Source organism: Xenopus laevis, chromosome 4L (assembly GCF_017654675.1).
Source record: "Xenopus laevis strain J_2021 chromosome 4L, Xenopus_laevis_v10.1, whole genome shotgun sequence".
NCBI lineage: Eukaryota > Metazoa > Chordata > Amphibia > Anura > Pipidae > Xenopus > Xenopus laevis.
In genome coordinates, this window is record NC_054377.1 from 52,024,063 (window position 1) to 52,043,630 (window position 19,568).

General features: G+C 38.2%; 1 protein-coding gene across 1 annotated transcript in view; it reads right to left on the bottom strand.

Moving 5' to 3' along the window:
• The window catches only part of LOC108704815 (serine/threonine-protein kinase Nek11), a 163,683-nt gene that overhangs the window by 62,100 nt on the left and 82,015 nt on the right, over nucleotides 1-19,568 (bottom strand). The gene's annotated exons all lie outside the window — the stretch shown is intronic.

The window sequence follows — 19,568 nt, forward strand, 5'->3', positions numbered from 1 at the left end:
CTAAGCAAGGAATTACAGGTGTCAACCACACAATTTTGTGCCATCGAATGCCATGTAATAACACTTAGAGGTGTCTAAAGCCTTATGCTAAATGAGAACTAAAAAACTGTAGCTTGCACAATCCACTGCCATTAACTCCCACTGACAGCAATGGGAGATAGAAGAAACCTGACAAAACAAAGTCCTTGCTGAGCAATACAATGACGGATGAGAGAACTCTTATCGCACTGAAGGAGCCAATTAGTTGAAATTCTATATAATGATCCACTGAACATACCGGCAACATCAAGCATTATGATATAAAACTATTCAGAGCCTTAGAACATCATGTAGAATCGCCAAATAAAAGGGCTATAGCATAATGTAGAACATAACGCATGCAGTGATGCAATAAAAAGCTCAGGAATAAAATAGTAATGCATGGAGTGGTAAGGAAAAAACATTGTAATAAAACTCAGCTATATTAGCTTTGGGAGTCATTTTATAAAAGTAAATGTAATTATGTTTTGCATAACAGAAGTATATTGTGAAATGTCATTACTGTATATAATTATAATATTTTCATATCTACTGGCACAAATGAGCTGGTTAATGGCCCAGTGCAAAGCTTGGTATCAAGTGTATATAAACATAGTAAAAAATGGCAGCACTAATAAATACATGTTCTTCCTCAGGTTTAAAGCCCCTTGAGAGAAATGGGTTAGTGGGAGAAATGCTTGCTGGTAGCCCCACTAGTTATGTATATTTTGTATGAGGTTGTTTGGGGAAGCCCTTGTGCCAAGCTATGTATAAAAGTGTAAATAAACAAGTATAAAATTACATTTTTAAGTGTGTAGAAATTACAGTAAGTAAAATGGCTGCAATAATTAGTCTGTTTCCTTGGGTGTAAAGTACCTAGAGAAAAGGGAGAGATGGCAGCCATACTAGTGATAGGATTGTTCAGGGAAGCCTTAGTATTACAGAAGAAACAGGAAACTCCTGGGACCATATAGAGATCTATAGTACATTTGTTCCTTTTACAGAGGAATCAAGAGGCAGGTCTGGAACCTGAGACATGAAACCACAGTAAATAGTTAAGGTTCTGTCCAGTGAATTAGCCCTAGCCAATTGTTTGGCCTTGGTGTTTCATGGAGGTACTTATGTAGAACACTATTGTGTTGCTTTGTAGAGGTTGTGAGGAGATATAATGAAGTCAGTGTTATGTATGTGCACATGTAGGGTTTATTTATTAAGCTCTGAATAAGCAAAATCCGAAAAATTCGGATTTTTTTGACCTAAAAATAAAATCCGAATTTTTTGGAATTTATTAAAGTCCGGTGGTATGAAAACTCCGAAAACTCGGCATCTAAAAGCCCTCGAGGTCCTGTATAAGACAATGGGGAAAGTCCCAGTGTCTGCGCTGATGTCCATATCGATATCCGATGATTTCGGAATTAGGAGCAAAAAACACAGAAAACTATGAAAATCCGAACAATTCAGTGTTTCTGTTGAAGGCTCCGAAGTTTTTGTAGTTTTGCCCGACCCTCATTTTTCGGGCTTTTTTCTTCATAAATAAGGTCCATTCGGGAATTCGGAGTTGCTCGAATTTGATATTAGAAATAGTGAGATAAATTCGGACCTTGATGAATAACCCCCATAATGTCATGTTTTATAAAGTGAGTCGCTTTTGAAGGATGCCAGGGTGTTACTACCCTGAGATATACTGGGAGGAAACTGGGAAGTCAGACACTGTGGGGTAAATTTATCAAAGAGTAAACTTCCGCCACTAGAGTGAAATTCCGCAGCTCTCAATTCATTTCTATGGGATTTTGAAAGGCGTATTTATCAATGGGTGAAAGTCAAATTTCACCCTTTGATAAATACGCCTTTAAAAACCCCATAGAAATGAATGGGAAGTGGCAGAATTTCACTCTAGTGGCTGAACTTCACTATTAACTTCACTCTTTTATAAATATACCCCTGTGTGTGAGGAATACATACCTACCAACATCAGAAAAAACATTTACAATCAGGGTGCTCATTCTATGAACTTTGTAGTAGAGTATAATTGCAGAGCATACATGCATGATCATACTGACATTCCTCAGATATAAGTAGGGAATGAGAGCTGTTTAGCTGTTGCAGTGTTACCAGACTGCAAATAGTTTAGGAGCTTAAAGCTGGCCATAGATGCAAAGATTTGATCATACAAATCTCTGTTTCATATGATTTTTCGTGCCCTGGAGGTCGGTCGTTCAGACGATCAGACAGGTTAGAAAATTTCTGTCAGCTACTGATAATATCTCTGCATTTATTGCCGATCTGACGATATCAGTGGGAGACATAACTTTCGCACGATTGCTGTTAGGGGCAGAACATCGTCTGAAGGTAAATCTGCACGTCTATGGTCATCTTTACCTTCTTGAGCTTATCAAGGCATGTATCTCAGTATTCATATGCTAAATTAGAAGCATTGATTAGAAAAAAAGATTGTGCTAACCCAAAATACAATATATTTTCTAGGGTACAATAACTGACTTTAGATAGAATACCTGGAATTGCTGATTGAAACCATAGGGATGATTGTTAAATTGTTCTGGCTGCTCAGCAGAGTGAATTTGTTAAAAGATTATCCATTTGATGTTTCACTTAGCTGACTCCTGAGTATTTCCATATAGTTTGTATGCTGCATCCCAACATAATCATATGTTCATACTGAACACATGGAAATATATAATTTAGGGGCCGATTCATCAAGGGTCGAATATCGAGGGTTAATTAACCCTCGATATTCGACTAGGAATTGAAATCCTTCGACTTCGAATATCGAAGTTGAAGGATTTAGCGCAAATTCTGCGATCGTACGATCGAAGGATTATTCCTTCGATCGAACGATTAAATCCTTCGAATCGAACGATTCGAAGGATTTAAATCCAACGATCGAAGGAATATCCTTCGATCAAAAAAACTTAGGCAAGCCTATGGGGACCTTCCCCATAGGGTAACATTGACTTCGGTAGCTTTTAGCTGCCGAACTAGGGGGTCGAATTTTTTTTTAAAGAGACAGTACTTCGACTATCGAATGGTCGAATAGTCGAACGATTTTTAGTTCGAATCCTTCGATAGTCGTAGTCGAAGGTCGAAGTAGCCCATTCGATGGTCGAAGTAGCCCAAAAAAACTTCGAAATTCGAAGCTTTTTACCTTCGAATCCTTCACTCGAAGTTAATGAATCGGCCCCTATGTGTAAGTTAAGTGTAATTCATATAAATTAAATAATAAATAGGAGTAGCAGGAACATATCATATAATGTGGCAGGCTGGCAGCTTCTATTTTCATGGGTAGTTGAAAGTCTACCACAAGAATAGAACCTACTAAAATAAGGGAAAGAGCACAGCTAATAATATCTGCACTAGTAATACAAGTAAAAATACATAAGAAGTCCATGCAAAAAAAAATCTATATTGGCATCAATAGATACCTGGAACAATATCTCCAGGTATACAAGATTATTTATGTAAACTGCCATATGTGAAATAGAAATGTATTTCCCAGATAGCTACGTGTGAAATACAGTTTTTAATCAATGGGATCCAATTGGCTTGTTCACATGTGTGTGAATTCATAGATACCTATTTGGGAAATATTTGTAGTAAATAGGATCTAATAGGCTTGTTCACATGATATTCACATCACATGATATATAATCGATATATAATCGAAGACTCCCTGTCCTCAGTGTCCACATGCAGACATGTAAATATATGCTTTTAATTGTGTCATAGTATCGCGGAATCTCAGGGAATTTTGTGAGTTTACTGTATTTCAGTATAACAGATTTCCAAAATAGTCAAACAACCAAAGCTCTTAGGAATTAAATCTCTTGTCTCAATAGAGGATAGGGAAATAAGTGTTAGGTTAGAAGACTAAGAGAAATGTGTGCTGTGTAATGATGTAGCTGCAGCTCTGTTCTTTTCCTATAAGCGGAACAAGTGTCTTCACTACCGTCTGTATCCACCCATTGGGATCATACAGACAGGCTCATTACATTGCTCCATCAACCACATGCCTTCCTAAATTACAGAGTCACACTGCTTCTAAAAATACTTCCAGATCTTGCACTAATAGGATTAAGTGTGCAGAGCAAGGTACAGAATTACATAGGGACACAACTCCACTCTCCTGACTCTGTAGTTTTGATTTCTGCCTAAACTCTGTTCTTGATGTAGCCACCTGCCCATCCACAACCATGATTTTAACATAACCCCTGTCTGTACTTTGTTTTCTTAGGTGAGTCTCCATGGTGTGCAGATTGCTTTCAGTCCTGCCACAGGTCTCCATGCTTTTGTCTTGCAACGTCAGTTCTTACCAAAATTACCCAGGGATCACTCTCTGGCACTAAATGTGCCATTACATTTTGCACTATAGCTGCTGAGGTGCATTGGAATAATGGAACGCTTGTAGTGGCCTTCCGGCAATACCAAAACAAAGATCTTAAAAATTAGTTAGCAACTTGGCCCCCACTGAATGAGGACTCTAGTAAGCTGTATTGAGATAAAAAATAAAAAAGGCATTTCATTTAAGTCCTTCACTTGCTAAGTATTCCTGGATTCTGGAGCTACACAAAAATCATCAAATGTCTAGTTACTCCAATTATTCAAGGACATCCATGGTAACAGTAACATAATTATATCAGTCCAGATTCTGACTCTTCTGTATCTGTTCTCCTGTTACAGAGTTTTTACTGAAAACTCTGAGATCCTTCCTACGCACAGACCTTATGACTACTCCATTAATCTCATTCCCAGTACTGAACCGCGTAGAGGCAAAACCTAACCTTTATCAGTGTCTGAGACATAAGCCACGAAAAACTCTATTGAAAAGAATTTTCCCAAAGGCTTCATAAGAAAATCTACTTCACTCCCTTCTTTTAGTTTAGAAGAAATATGTGGGTCTTCGACCATGTATCAATTATCAAGGCCTGAATAAATTTACCATTGAGAATCCTTACCCGTTTCATTTTGTTCCTAAACTTTTCAATAGCGTGAAGAGATGTTAGAATTTCACTTAACTGGATATTTGAGGTGTGTATGGTCTCATATGTATCTGGCAGTGTGATAAGTGGAAAACAGAATTCAACACTTGCGATGGCCATTACAAGTACCTGATTATGCCTTTTGGGGTATTCAATGCCCCTGTTGTTTTCCACATCAAGAAATTCTTAAAGGAACAGTTCAGTGTGAAAATAAAATCTGTGTAAATAGATAGCCTGTGCAAAATAAAAAAAAATGTTTCTAATATAGTTAGTTAGCCAAAAATGTAATTTATAAGACTGGGCTGACTGGAAAGTAGCCAGAACACAACTTCCTGCTTTTCAGCTCTATAACTCTGAGCTAGTCAGCGACTTGAAGGGGGGCCACATGGTACATACCTGTTCAGTGAGCTTGCAATTGATCCTTAGCATTCAACTCAGATTCAAAAGCAGCAGATATAACCCATGTGCCCCCCCTCAAGTCTCTGATTGGTTACTGCCTGGAAACCAGGGTAACCAGTCAGTGTAAACCAAGAGAGCTGAAAAGAAGGAAGTAGTGTTCTGGCTATTATGTTAGACATCCAGTCACTCCGGCCTTTATACATTACATTTTTGCCTAACTAACTATATTAGAAACATGTTTTATTTTGCACAGCCTATCAATTTACCCAGTTTTTATTTTTACACTGAACAATTCCTTTAAGTGTTGCTATCCTAATTTTTTTTTCTATCTTGGCAAGATCATAAGCAATTCATATGACACGTGACAGAGAACAATGTTCATGCTAATAATGTGAAAATTATCCCATGCTTAAGATTCCTTTTTTAGGCTTTAAGATGGAGCCAGCCAAAGTTTCTGCAGTTTATTGGCCCACTCCTATGGGACTTAAAGCTATTCCACCCTTCCATGGAGTCCTTTAGCCCTGATCCATCCTGACACTACTTGTCCTTTTAAACTTGAAGTTTACGACTCCAATGAATTCTTAATTTATATGCTCTTTTTTTCAAAAGTTGTCTCAGGCTGAAAGAAACTACAATATTGACAATTGGCAATTGTTGACTAGTTTTGTAAGAGTGGCATAACCTTTTGGATGGTTTCAAGGAACCAATACCCAATATGACAATCACAAAAATATTCTGCCTAAAGACAAGCTGGGCTTTGTTTTTCTCCAACTTTAATCTCCTACTGACCTGGTTTCCGAAGAAAGCATAACATTCTGTTCTTTTACACTCTCTTTCCACGTTTTCTGCTTTCTTCCGCTTCTGATTATTCCTCAGTTCCCTTTGCTCCTTCCAATTCTATTACTTTCTTCTTTTTGCTAACTGATAAATTCTCTCCACTCATTACCTGCTGCTACAATATATCTTATTCATCCACTGACTTTTGTGTTTCTATCTAGTCATGCTCCTGCTGTACTAATTTCTTCCCATGTCGTGTTTGCTCTGAACATTTACTCTCTGTACTATCATTATAAATGTAATATGTTGCCTACTATTCATGTTTGCTTTGTGTTTGCACATACCTTCAATAACTCTTGATATTCAATTTGATTGAAGCTAAAGATTATTTTCCACTGTGTTGAAACTTTAATAATAATAATGATAATAATAATATATTTTCACTATAACTGTCAACTACTTTCCAATTCATAGATGTCCGTAGTCAAGGAAACCAAAGACAAGTTAATGTTAAAGGGTTTGCATTGGACAGATCTGTATTTCCAGACTATAAAACAATTGGTATTATGGTATATGTAAAACAATTATTCAAAATCGATTTGAGAGTGCAATTGGACCTTTTAATATTCACACTGAATTAATACATTAAACAGTTAGTGACTGGACAATCTACTGCATATCATTCAATAAATATATAATATATAACAGATGGTAGTATTCAAAATTTGATATCCTTAGTGCTTTGTAAAGTGTGCTATAGATCACTTATTATGCATAGAATTAAGCCCACCCCCCACTTAAACAAAGTTCTGCAGGAGAGAGTTTAATGGCACCAGCTAAATACAGTATATCCTTATTACTTGTTACAGTTCTGTCATCTTTCCCTATATACCTATATCCACGCTTACATTCTATCATATACACCAAGGGGCCAATTACATAATTTCTTCCCACAGAACTTAGACAAAGTTCTGTAGGAAGAAATGGCGTTACAGTATATCATTTTTATGTGGGGGATTGTTGCTGAACTACAGTATACATCATAATGTTAATAAATTGATATTTGTTTTAAAGCAATATACGGTACTATTACTAAATTGGAATGCATAGCCAAACTGATTCATTTTAATAAGAATTATCCCTAAATAAAGGTTTTTAATAAAAAGGTTAACTGTTTCTTAGAAACCTAGTTTTTAAACATTTTAATATTTATTGTGTGATATGCAGAAGTCTTGCTAGTAACTAATTTCTGAATGTATTAATTGAATATGAGTACTAAAGGGTCCAATTGCACTTACAACTTGCTTATTTCAATATTCCCCAGGGTGGATTATTTGTGTTTGTTGAGCCCCCAGCAGGTCATCAATGAGAGATATATACTTGCTAGGTAATGGGAATCATTGCTGATCATTTAGTTTTTTTTGTAAATTATTTACAATCCCTGAAAACAGCAACTCTCTCTCCTGTTTTACTCTAAAGTTGGACAAATTATATTGGAAAGAACTTGATAGAACTGTCACTTTTTATTGATACTTCTGCTTTATTTTTTAAGGTACTTACAATATATTTCATAATTGCATAGCTTTTACGTGTGATTAAGAGTTGTAATGTTGTTTCTAGCATCTTGCAATGACATGCAATAAAATGTTTTAAAAAATCATGAGTAATAAGGTGTTCAGTCTCTGTGTGAGGTACTGAAAATGATGGTGGCCTGGCTTGATCTCTCATTCTTTTTTCCTTAAGGCACAGAATGACATGGCTAGTTATATTCTGAGATTCCATGCCTATAACAGCTTAACCTCCATTTCTAGCTTAACCTCCATTTCACAATTGTTATAGTTTGTCATAATTTGCCTTGACTCTATCAGCTTTTGGAAATACAAGAAGCACTGCAACAAACCATTATTAGATGTTTTATTTATTCCATCCATTATTTCCCTGCATTGTAGGAGTTCAAGGGTAGGGCAGTCTGAAGCTCAATTACAACTGTTTCTCTAGATACTAAATTGGATGATTTCTGGTTACCGGTGTGAGGGGATTACAGTTATCTGCCAATTTAAGATAATCAACAAGTGACATGAAAATAAATTTGGATAAAAACAACTGACATAGATATCTGTTGATCTTTTCTAGGCCTAGATATTACACTAACAAAAGCAGGCTTTGGCTGGCTAATCTGTAATGATAGATGGGTTATAAATCTATTACAAAAGGAACACAATAGCATATAACATTTATATTTTTCATGAAGTTTAGTAATTTTGTCAAAGTAGTTATGCATCACAAAATGTGTTAAACAGAGTTTTTCTATTCCAATGATCTCCCTCCTTTGCAGAAGTAAGCTTTAATTTTAATACATATTATTAATGGATTAATGGACATTTCCCTACCTAGAGCACAACAGACTGAATTGTCCAAAAACAGATTTGAAGCAGAGCCTCTATATAACTGAGATTGCTGCTATGGCCCTCGGCCAAACAAATGATTTTGTATGTGCGTACAGTGAAAATGTTAAGCTGTACAGAATAGTTGGCATATATATTGTAGATGGAGGAGGCAAATTCAGTTTGGCAGAGGGTGGCACGAAGCCGAGAGCTGACTCTTTGTGTTGGGCACAGGCAGCACAAAGAAATAAATCACTTTATTACTTCGCCTCTGTGGTGATAATATTTCTGTAATTAGGGAAATGCAGTACTTAATAATGTTGTTGTTCTATGCCTCATTTCCTGCTGGATTTTAGAACAGCAACCTAACATGTAAAATGCATGGGAGTATTTCTCTTAATATATAATGAGCTCTCCTTTATCCTGTAAGATTACATTGGGAGTTGTTTTAATATAAAAGAGAATGCTGTTGTACAAAATGTACCAGTAGTAGGGATACGTTTTAGTTCTCAGGTAACATTTTCCTGTGTCCTTCTGTGCTTATATAGAACTTTAACATTCCATGTTAATTGCGGCAGACAGATGGATACCGATATGACATGATTCCGGTGAGAATTTTTTACCAATGTGATTAAAGGGTTTGTTCACCAAACTTTTAGTAAGATGCAGACCGTGATATACTGAGACAATTTACAATCTGTTTTAGTTTCTTATTATTTGTGTTTTTTGAGTTATTTAGCTTTTTATTCAGCAGTTCTCCAGTTTGCAATTTCCAGTTTGCAATTTCAGCAATGTAGCTGCTAAGGTCCAAATTACCCTAGCAACCATGCATTGATTTGAATAAGAGACTGGAATATGAAAAGGAGAGGGTCTGCATAGAAATATGAGTTATAAAAAGTATCAATAACCTTTGTAGCCTTACAGAGCATTTGTTTTTTTTTAGATGGGGTCAATGACCCTATTTGAAAGCTGGAAAGAGTAAGAAGAAGAAGGAAAATAATTCAAAAACTATAAAAAGAGAATAATACAATTGAAAAGTTGCTTTGAATTAGCCATTCGGTAACATATGAAAGTAACTTAAAAGTGAACCACCCCTTTAACAGGGAAGAAAGTTCATAAATAGAATAGGCATTATTTTATTATTCTTGCTGCCTGGTTTTATTCCGTGTAAGTAAACAGCAAGGGAACTTTTCAAGCTTCAAAAGTGAGTTAAGCCTTTAGGATAAAGGAAAACACTGACACTAACCCCTCACTACAACCGACACTCACATTATAACACTAAAATTACTATTAGAAGAGCTTAGGCACACATTTCCTATATAAAAAGAGCACCAATAATTACCATGGGTACCATAGGGGTTCTGTCTTCCTCCAACCAATGTGTACAACAATGTGGATATTATGTATTTGTTATAATTAAAATAAAAAAAACAAACAAAAAACAAAAAAAAACAAAAGTGAGTTGAGCCAGACATTGCATGTAGAATATAATAGGTTTAAAAATTTAAAAATTAAACATTAGACGCCAAAAACATCTCAGTATCCCTGTTCAAGTGACTGGCTGACTGTTATGTACACATGTACAGAAGTGATCCCTAAAGCCATAGATGCAAAGATTTGATCGTACGAGTCTTAGTTTCGTACGATTTTCAGCCGTGTGGGGAGTGTCCCAACATTTTTTGTGCCATGGCGATTGGTCGTTTAGATGATCGGACAGGTTAGAAATTTTCTGTCGGCTGGCAATAATATCTCTGTATGTATTGCCGATCTGAAAAAACAGTGGGAGACCAGATTTGTCGGACATAACTTTCGTACGATTGCTGTCAGGGGCAGAACATTGTCTAATCTGTTTGTTTACTACTTTATTTGATCTGAATGGTTAGTGGCAGGTTATGTTTTACAGAATCATGTTTTTTAGTTCTAAAAAGTTTTTTTTCGATTACTTTAAACCACAAAATGTTTTAATTTATTAAACATTACAACCATGAAAAACTTGAATACAAATGTTACGATCTAAAAGCTGTCGAGGTGAAATAAAAGTCGATGGGAGCTGTCCTTATCTAATGGTACCATTTTTCTTTAATTCAGGCTCTTAGATGTTTAAGTGGGGTTTCTGTTGCTTGTAATTGCACAAAAAATGATTGGCTTGGTCTGTGGGGGTTTTTTTTTCGTTTGTGCTTTTTATATTTTTTTGTAAATTGCATGGCATTAGTGGTTTTAGAGAAAAAAAATTTTGTGGTTTCAATGACCTCTACAACCACTAAAATGGTTATGTTGATAAATGGGCATTGCAGTGTTGTTGTGTAACCACAATAGTTCAAGTGCAGCCAAGCAAAAACTTTAACAGTGATTCAAGGTTCACACTTGTCACATTGATCACTAATGTCTTTGGCCCAGTTTAACAATTCTGCCAAGTAGTTATGCTTTCCCAGATGCTTGTTACAGAAGGGCAGATGCATTCTGTTTATTTAATATTGATTGAGTTCATGAAGGTCAGCTTCACCATGAACTTACAGTATATTCTTCTAGGCACGGTATAAGATACATGGAGCAGATAATAGAAGGCACTTCAATGCTCACTAATGGAATTGGAATCTATGCATTAGCTGGAAGCAGCAGATAATTATATGTAAGAACTGCTATTTCTGGGAGACACTTGCATCACCCAACAAAAATGTTTTACCTGCAGAACAAATCAGATCTGGTAGTGCTGATCTATCACTGCTTATATGTGGCAGTGGAGACAGTGGTGCTACAGTGGCAATAGCCTTTGAAAAAAGTACCTGCAACATTGCAGCCCCATTTCTTTTGAGAATAAAAGGCATTTATGTGTTTATAAGAAAAGTAAACCTCTTTAAATAATTCTGGCTAAGGCCAAGTCAGATAATATAGGAGATACTGTATATACTTGATATGGCAAACCTACAGACCACCTTACTGGGAATCTTGAAAGTTGTACATCAACAAAATATACAGGACTACATGCTGCCCTTCAGTGGATGATATTAAAGTGTGGAAGAATATAAACTTCCCTAAATCTCAACTTTATAATTGCACACAATTCCCTTTCCATAGCTTTTAATAACTATAAACTACAGGGTGAAGTGAAATTTAATTGTCGCCAATATATGACAATTACTTCGATACAAAATCAAAATACCATATTCACTCTGTCGAAAACTGCTGTTATCCATACCTTAAATAGTGCAGAAGTTAAGCTAATACTTATTCATAAGAACCAGTTTTTTATGGAACAGAATTTTAGTGAGCAGAATTTGCATTTCTGCTGCAGGTGGCATAAAGGTTTGGCACAATGACGATCAGGCAACAGATATTTTTTCATGCAGCATACTGCTTAATCCTCCAGAAGTAAATGTGACACTTTTCTGTTTAGAACGTATTCTCTATGAAAGTGTACATAATGAGTACAGCTTCCTGGTAAAAGATCCCTTGAAAATGATGCTATTATAAAAAGGAGAAATAGACATCAGTTCTCTATTCAAACCCAAGGAAATAACTTGGAGAAATGCAGACTCAATAAATGTTTATAAATTAAAGCCCTAACAAAAATGCTTTTGTATTTTAAAAAAACGAAACAGTTAACGTAAGTGTAAATGGGACTAATGAATTAATGGTAATTGTTCACAAACTGGTCCTTCTTAATATGGATTTAGGTTGTACAAAAATAATAAATGCTTATTGGTTAGTTTCTTTCCAATGCAAAAATAACTTCTAAAAAGGATCATCAAACCTTTTACAGCCATAAAAATATAGAATATAATTACAAAGTTAGCCACTTCAGGATTACATGAAATGCCACAGACCCCATAACCTATAACAATGTTAGTTGCAAAACTAAGCCAAATAAGCATTCACCCCAAATCTCACAGTAACTGACAGACTGTCAGCATCCCAGACTACTAGGGGAAGAGAACAGGCATTTTCTTCAAATGTTATCACAGCCCTTCAGTTTGGTAACCACTGCACTAGTGTGATAAGGAATGTGCATGCAAGATTCGTGTGTCCTTGAGTCAATGGCAGTGGGAGATCATTAGCACTAGGACCATGTGACCCTCCTTCTGGTTAATATAATAGTCTCTAAGTTCCCTTAAGCATGGATGTACCTTGAGTAGTTGTGGCAGGTATTTCCCAACACAACTGTGAGTCAGATTCAGACTCTGTAAATGTGGTAGAGCCAACAATGCAGAAACTAAATCGGAGTACAGGTACATGCCATGAAATGCCCTAGTTGCCCAAAGTATATTCCTGCCATAAAGAGTTTACAATGTAGCCTTATACACCACCTCCAATTTACATCTGCCTGGACCATCACATGCACATGCTCTTCTTCTAACTGGGCTTTGGGAGTCCCAAGTTAAGTCAAACGTTACCTGTGCTTTTTAGTCTGCTAAATTTTTCAATATCTTAAAAATAAGATATGTATTTTAGGTGTTCTTTAATCAGAGCAAGATGCTTTAGATTTTTCTGTTTTATCTCAACCCTCACTGTTTGGAAGCAGACCACTATTTGGAAGGTATTGCTAAGAAGGATTACTCTTATATCCTTTGATTGTCTTGTCTGTACTTTTTACTTTCTTGTTTGTCTGATATTGTGCCAGAGCAGGCTACTCTTTTATCAAACATCTTGTTACACGTTTGTGTTAGATGCCAAGTGTAGGAGTTTGGTATGAGCTATTCTAATTTCTGTACCTTGGCATCAGTTCTGGTTTAACAATTTTCAAAACACAGTTTTCAAGATAGAAATGCCCACAGCTTTGGGTACCATTTAAGAGTTTATAAATTGTGCAAAGATTATGGCCACTGGGTATTTTTGATAACAAAGCAGCTTTTGCAGCAGCTATGACTCAGCACTGTCTATTGCTTTGCTTTTGGGGTAATAAGTGCAGCCTAAATTGTATTTACCTTTTGTGGTTGTGTTTGCCTGGTCTGAGCTACAGGGCTATACTTGTAAGGAATGAGAATTAGCCAGGACCAGCAATAGCTGAAAATTTTGAAAGGCAAAAAAGATGTGTTTCTCAAAAAGTCCCCAATGGTTCTAATTATACCCTTAGTTCCCAGGCCCTTGCCTGTAGTGTTATATCATGCTAACACATAGCATTCATTTGGACATGGAAAGCAACAACACTCTTATGTAGGAGGAGGTCAATGACTACTGTTTTTTTTTTAATGAATACCCCACCTCCAAAAGCTTGCATTCAATTTACCATCGGTTTACATGAAAAATCATGGGTTTTAATTAAATTTCAGAGCAACGCCAGGTACCTCAGCTGGTGCCCCCTGCCATAAGAATTTTACCATTCATGTTCTGATATTTATTTGGGCAGATTGGCTGGTAATCCTCCTCCATGCCACTGCTATATATGATTATATACAGTATGATCTTCCTAGGAAAGCCATCAAACCCTAAGAATTGTTCTTAAGGAAGTTCAAAAGTCCTGAAAGTGCAGAGAGTGCTTATTCATAAACTCAGAGCTTGTGTTTGGAGATTACACTAAAGTATTTAGAGAAATAAATAGTGATATGTGAAATCTAGCCAGGAGTTTTGGATAGAATATGAGCCTATAAGCATATAAATATCAGATAAGAACTCACAAAGAAGATAGGGGCAAACAAGCCAGGTAGCTACATATAGATGCTTGGAAACATGCTACAGGAATGCTTGTTTGAGATGAATTTAGGGGTTCTTGTAATACCAGGGTTTAAAGGGGAACTCTGGCTTTCAAAACAAAGTTTGATAAAGAGGCCTAAATAACACAGAAACCCCCAATATACCAATCACAGATACCTGTTTCTTCAAAAAGTATGAATACATACAATTTGTTATGCTGAAATCCAGCTGTTTAACAGTTCTTCTCTTTCTGCGTTACTTGAAATCCTGGCAGGGAAGGAGGGGCTAAACATTGATGTTACTGTAGGGACATGTAGGGTTAATTCCTCTCCAGTTTGAGCCACATGGCTGGAAACCCCCTGCTTGGACTGTAGCTACAGGGTTTCCTAGGGGCTTGGCAGGGGCCAGAGCCCTTGTCTTGGTGCAGCATGGCCTATACTAAAGGAAGTCACTAGGTGTCGCTGCTGCACCACTATAAAAAGAAGAGCCATGTGCTCTGACAGCAGAGACTAGCTGGATACTTCATAGAGGAGATAGTGATTTCAGCTGCAAAGATATAGGGGGAGGAGGCTTCTGAGGCTGGGAGCTAGACCAGGGGCATGCCTGGGAGCTAGACCAGGAGGGTCAAGAGCTCCTGATTCCAGAATCTGGAGTTGGAATGCTCGCGCTATATACAGTGCTGGGAGCTACAGTTCATAAAGTGCAGCAAGCTACAAGGTGCTTGAATAAAGGATGTCATAGCTGTGGATGCCTGCTCCAGCTCTGAATGAGCCTGTCAGCTTTGTGCGAGCCCCCGGGTGAGTCTGCCTGGGGAGGGTAGAGGGAAAGAGAGGATCCAGGATGTCTTCTGTTTGTGACCCAGGCTTTTTGTGTGCCTGCCACGTGGGAGCAGCACTTTGTCCAGTTGGGAAAAGTACTGGGGCAGGTAACGCAACCTGGGAACAATGTACTCTTTGGGAAAAGGGAATTAAGACTCTTATCTACCAAAGGAGTTACAGGACTTTGCCTGGCACGGAGGGTCAGGGTCTTAGACTGCATATATTCCCAGGGGAATGGGTAATGAAAATGTAAATGTATTTTACTTTGCCTTTAATGTTACATAAAGTTATTTGTTATACGGTACTTTGTGTATTTGAATGTTTTCCTAATGAGGCCACCCTCAGGTGTATTCCCAGATCCCATTAGGTGAAGGCACTGCCAGAGAGGAGTTTCCCAGTATCTTTCACTTAGCAAAAGGGACTCAGGAACTGCATCGATAAGAAATGTATGATGTATGACCTTTGGCACAGTAGGGTGACCAAAAAAGGGGTTACATTATAAATTGTAACAACTTCTCCACAGCTTACAGACAGCATACTGGAACTACATAATCCACAATGCATTGTACTGTGATGTTCCATTCCTTATTGAAATCACATGTGCAGGGAATTGTGGGGTTTGGAGAATGCAGTCTAAGGACAGCTGGCTGTTGATACCAAGTAACAGTAGTCAGCCAGCTCAGCAAAGTAGTCAGAAAGATCAGCAGAAGAGCAGAGGGCTAGGCTTAGGGAACTGTCGACTTTTTAATTGATGTTTTATTGCAAAGTTACTTGAAATTATATTTACTTTTCAAAAAGCTTAAGTTATGTTTTTGTGGCATTCTCCTTTAACAACAAAGGGTTTTAAGATATTATTGTACAGTACATATGCATTTTGTTGGCCAAATCTTTATATACGTGTTTTTGAAGTTCAGTTATGTCAAAATATTGGCAAATGTCAAAGGGCCCACAGTTCCAATGTTTTATTATTAATTCGTTTTTTATACAGTTGGGAAGAAATCTTTTTTCTTAAAGGGATCCTGTCATCGGAAAACATGTTTTTTTCAAAATGAATCAGTTAATAGTGCTACTCCAGCAGAATTCTGCACTGAAATCCATTTCTCAAAAGAGCAAACAGATTTTTTTATATTCAATTTTGAAATCTGACATGGGGCTAGACATTTTGTCAATTTCCCAGCTGCCCCTGGTCATGTGACTTGTGCCTGCACTTTAGGAGAGAAATGCTTTCTGGCAGGCTGCTGTTTTTCCTTCTCAATGTAACTGAATGTGTCTCAGTGAGACATGGGTTTTTACTATTGATTGTTGTTCTCTGGTCTACCAGGCAGCTGTTATCTTGTGTTAGGGAGCTGTTATCTGGTTACCTTCCCATTGTTCTTTTGTTTGGCTGCTGGGGGGGAAAGGGAGGGGCTGATATCACTCCAACTTGCAGTACAGCAGTAAAGAGTGATTGAAGTTTATCAGAGCACAAGTCACATGACTTGGGGCAGCTGGGAAATTGACAATATGTCTAGCCCCATGTCAGATTTCAAAATTGAATCTAAAAAATTCTGTTTGCTCTTTTTAGAAATGGATTTCAGTGCAGAATTCTGCTGGAGCAGCACTATTAACTGATGCATTTTGAAAAAAAAAATTCCCATGACAGTATCCCTTTAAAGGAATGAAAATTTAATATTAGCGTTATAATTCTGAAAGAAGGATTTTCTAAATATAATCAATTAAAAATTCTGTACAGTTGAAATAATCAAGTTTATTTTCACTATCTCTTCATGCAGGAGTTGGGTGTCAGATTTTGACTGACAGTAAGATCCAATATATCTTTTAAGGGAGCTCCTTTTTCTATGTATTTATTACTCACACGCGACTGGTCCGCATCTATCCTCGTGGTGGCCCTCAGTCAGCCGGACTCCGCACCTGGCAAATTGGCAACATCCAAGAAAGTGAGATAGACTGGAGCCAATAACCACGGGATATTAGAGTAAAAGAAAAAAGTCTTTATTTCCAAGCATCTTTAAAAACACAGACAGGCATTCTCCTGAGGCTGTACAGCTAAACCATGACGTGTCTAGTCACCTGACGCGTTTCGTGCCTCTCTTTGGCACTTCATCAGAGGTCACCTCTGATGAAGTGCCAAAGAGAGGCACGAAACGCGTCAGGTGACTAGACACGTCATGGTTTAGCTGTACAGCCTCAGGAGAATGCCTGTCTGTGTTTTTAAAGATGCTTGGAAATAAAGACTTTTTTCTTTTACTCTAATATCCCGTGGTTATTGGCTCCAGTCTATCTCAGCTCCTTTTTCTAGCAGATGTATTAAAACTCACACATTCCAGCACAAACCAAATCTAAGAAAATAACTGACTTTGGCACAAATCTACATGTGGGGATATTAAAAGAGTGAGCTCTAATACATATTCTGGACAAAAGGAGCCCCACTAAAAGATATTATAGATCTGTCATTCAAGATCAGAATCCCAACTCCAGCATGAATAAAATTAGATTGTCACAAAAGGAATCCCAAAACCCAGATCAAACTCCAAGGTCCCAGTCGTGGCTCACACTTTTGACTATAACAACGACCTTTCACTATGGGAGGAACCCTCTGTTTCTAGGATGCTGCCAGGTCTTAAAGTGAGAGGACCAAAGGAGTTCTGGGCAGACAGGGGAACCATAACTTGTTAAAGGAGGGACAGGGAATAGGTAGCGTAGTCAATAGAGAGGCTGGGGTCAAAACCAAACAGAAAGGAAGTACAAAGTCAGGATACAAGAGAATGGTCAGTAACAGTCAAAGGTCGGTCCAGGCAGTGAACTAGCAGAAGTCAGGGGCAGGCAGGGGTCAAAGAAAAGATAATCACACCCAGGACCTATCAGGAAATAGGCCTACATTGGGAAATGGAAATTAGGTTGTGGAACCTTTAAATATTTTAATTTCACTCCAGCGCAATGACGTCACATGGTGTGCCGAATACAAAAGGATGTGTGTGAGAGCGTTTGACGTGAATGTCAAGGAGAAGAAGACAGGTTGCTGTGGGCATCCCTGCAGGGAGAGCTGCAGGCATCCCAGCTGCCCCAATGACCACCAGGTATCCTTACAGAGATGTGGAGAGGGGGATATTGAAGATTAACTTGATTATTCCAGAAATGGGTCTGAATTTTTAATTGATTATATTTGTGTAGGGGATCAGACATGCCTTCCTCCTGTCAACGTCGTTGACCTTGTAGGCATTGTTTGCCCAGTTTTTTTGGCCGCAGCCACTGAAGCACAGAGGCCAGAAAAAATATGCCATATAAATGCTGAAAATAGTCATTTTTTTGGTCGCAGCCACTGAAGCACAGTTGCCAGAAAAATTATGCCATATAAATGCTGAAAATATAAATTTTTTTGGTTGCAGCCACTGAAGCACAGAGGCCAGAAAAATTATGCCATATAAATGCAGAAAATATGCATTTTTTTGGTTGCAGCCACTGAAGCACAGAGGCCAGAAAAATTATGCCATATAAATGCAGAAAATATGCATTTTTTTGGATGCAGCCACTGAAGCACAGTTGCCAGAAAAAATATGCCATATAAATGCTGAAAATAGTCATTTTTTGCCATACGTTGACCTTGTAGACATTGTTTGCCCAGTTTTTTTGGTTGCAGCCACTGAAGCACAGAGGCCAGAAAAAATTAAACCAGTAGGGTTTGCACCCTAGTTTGTAACGGTGGCGGAGGGAGGAGGAGGACGCTAAAGGACAGCTGTGTGTGGAGTCATGAGGCTTGAAGAGAAGGACAGCTGCATAGAAGTCAGAACAAGTCTTCCGGCGTGCAGTAACCCTCCGAGATCCACCCCTCATTCATTTTAATAAAGGTCAGGTAATCGACACTTTTGTGACCTAGGCGAGTTCTCTTCTCAGTTACAATCCCTCCTGCTGCACTGAAGGTCCTTTCTGAGAGCACACTTGAGGCTGGGCAAGACAAGAGGTTCATGGCAAATTGTGACAGCTCTGGCCACAGATCAAGCCTGCGCACCCAGTAGTCCAGGGGTTCATCGCTCCTCAGAGTGTCGATATCTGCAGTTAATGCCAGGTAGTCCGCTACCTGCCGGTCGAGGCGTTCTTTGAGGGTGGATCCAGAAGGGTTGTGGCGCTGCCTTGGACAGAAAAACATTTGCATGTCTGACGTTACAGACTGGCCAAAGGGCTTTGTCCTTGCAGGTGTGCTCGTGGCAGGAGCACCTCTGCCCCTGGAATGTTGATGAGTTCCTGAAGTGACATCACCCTTAAAAGCATTGTACAACATGTTTTGCAGGCTGGTTTGTAAATGCCGCATCTTTTCGGACTTGTGGTATGTTGGTAACATTTCTGACACTTTATGCTTGTACCGAGGGTCTAGTAGCGTTGCGACCCAGTACAGGTCCTTCTCCTTAAGCCTCTTGATACGGGGGTCCTTCAACAGGCATGACAGCATGAAAGACCCCATTCTCACAAGGTTGGATGCAGAGCTATCCATCTCCGCTTCCTCATTATCAAGGACTGCATCATCCACGGTCTCCTCCCCCCAGCCACGTACAAGA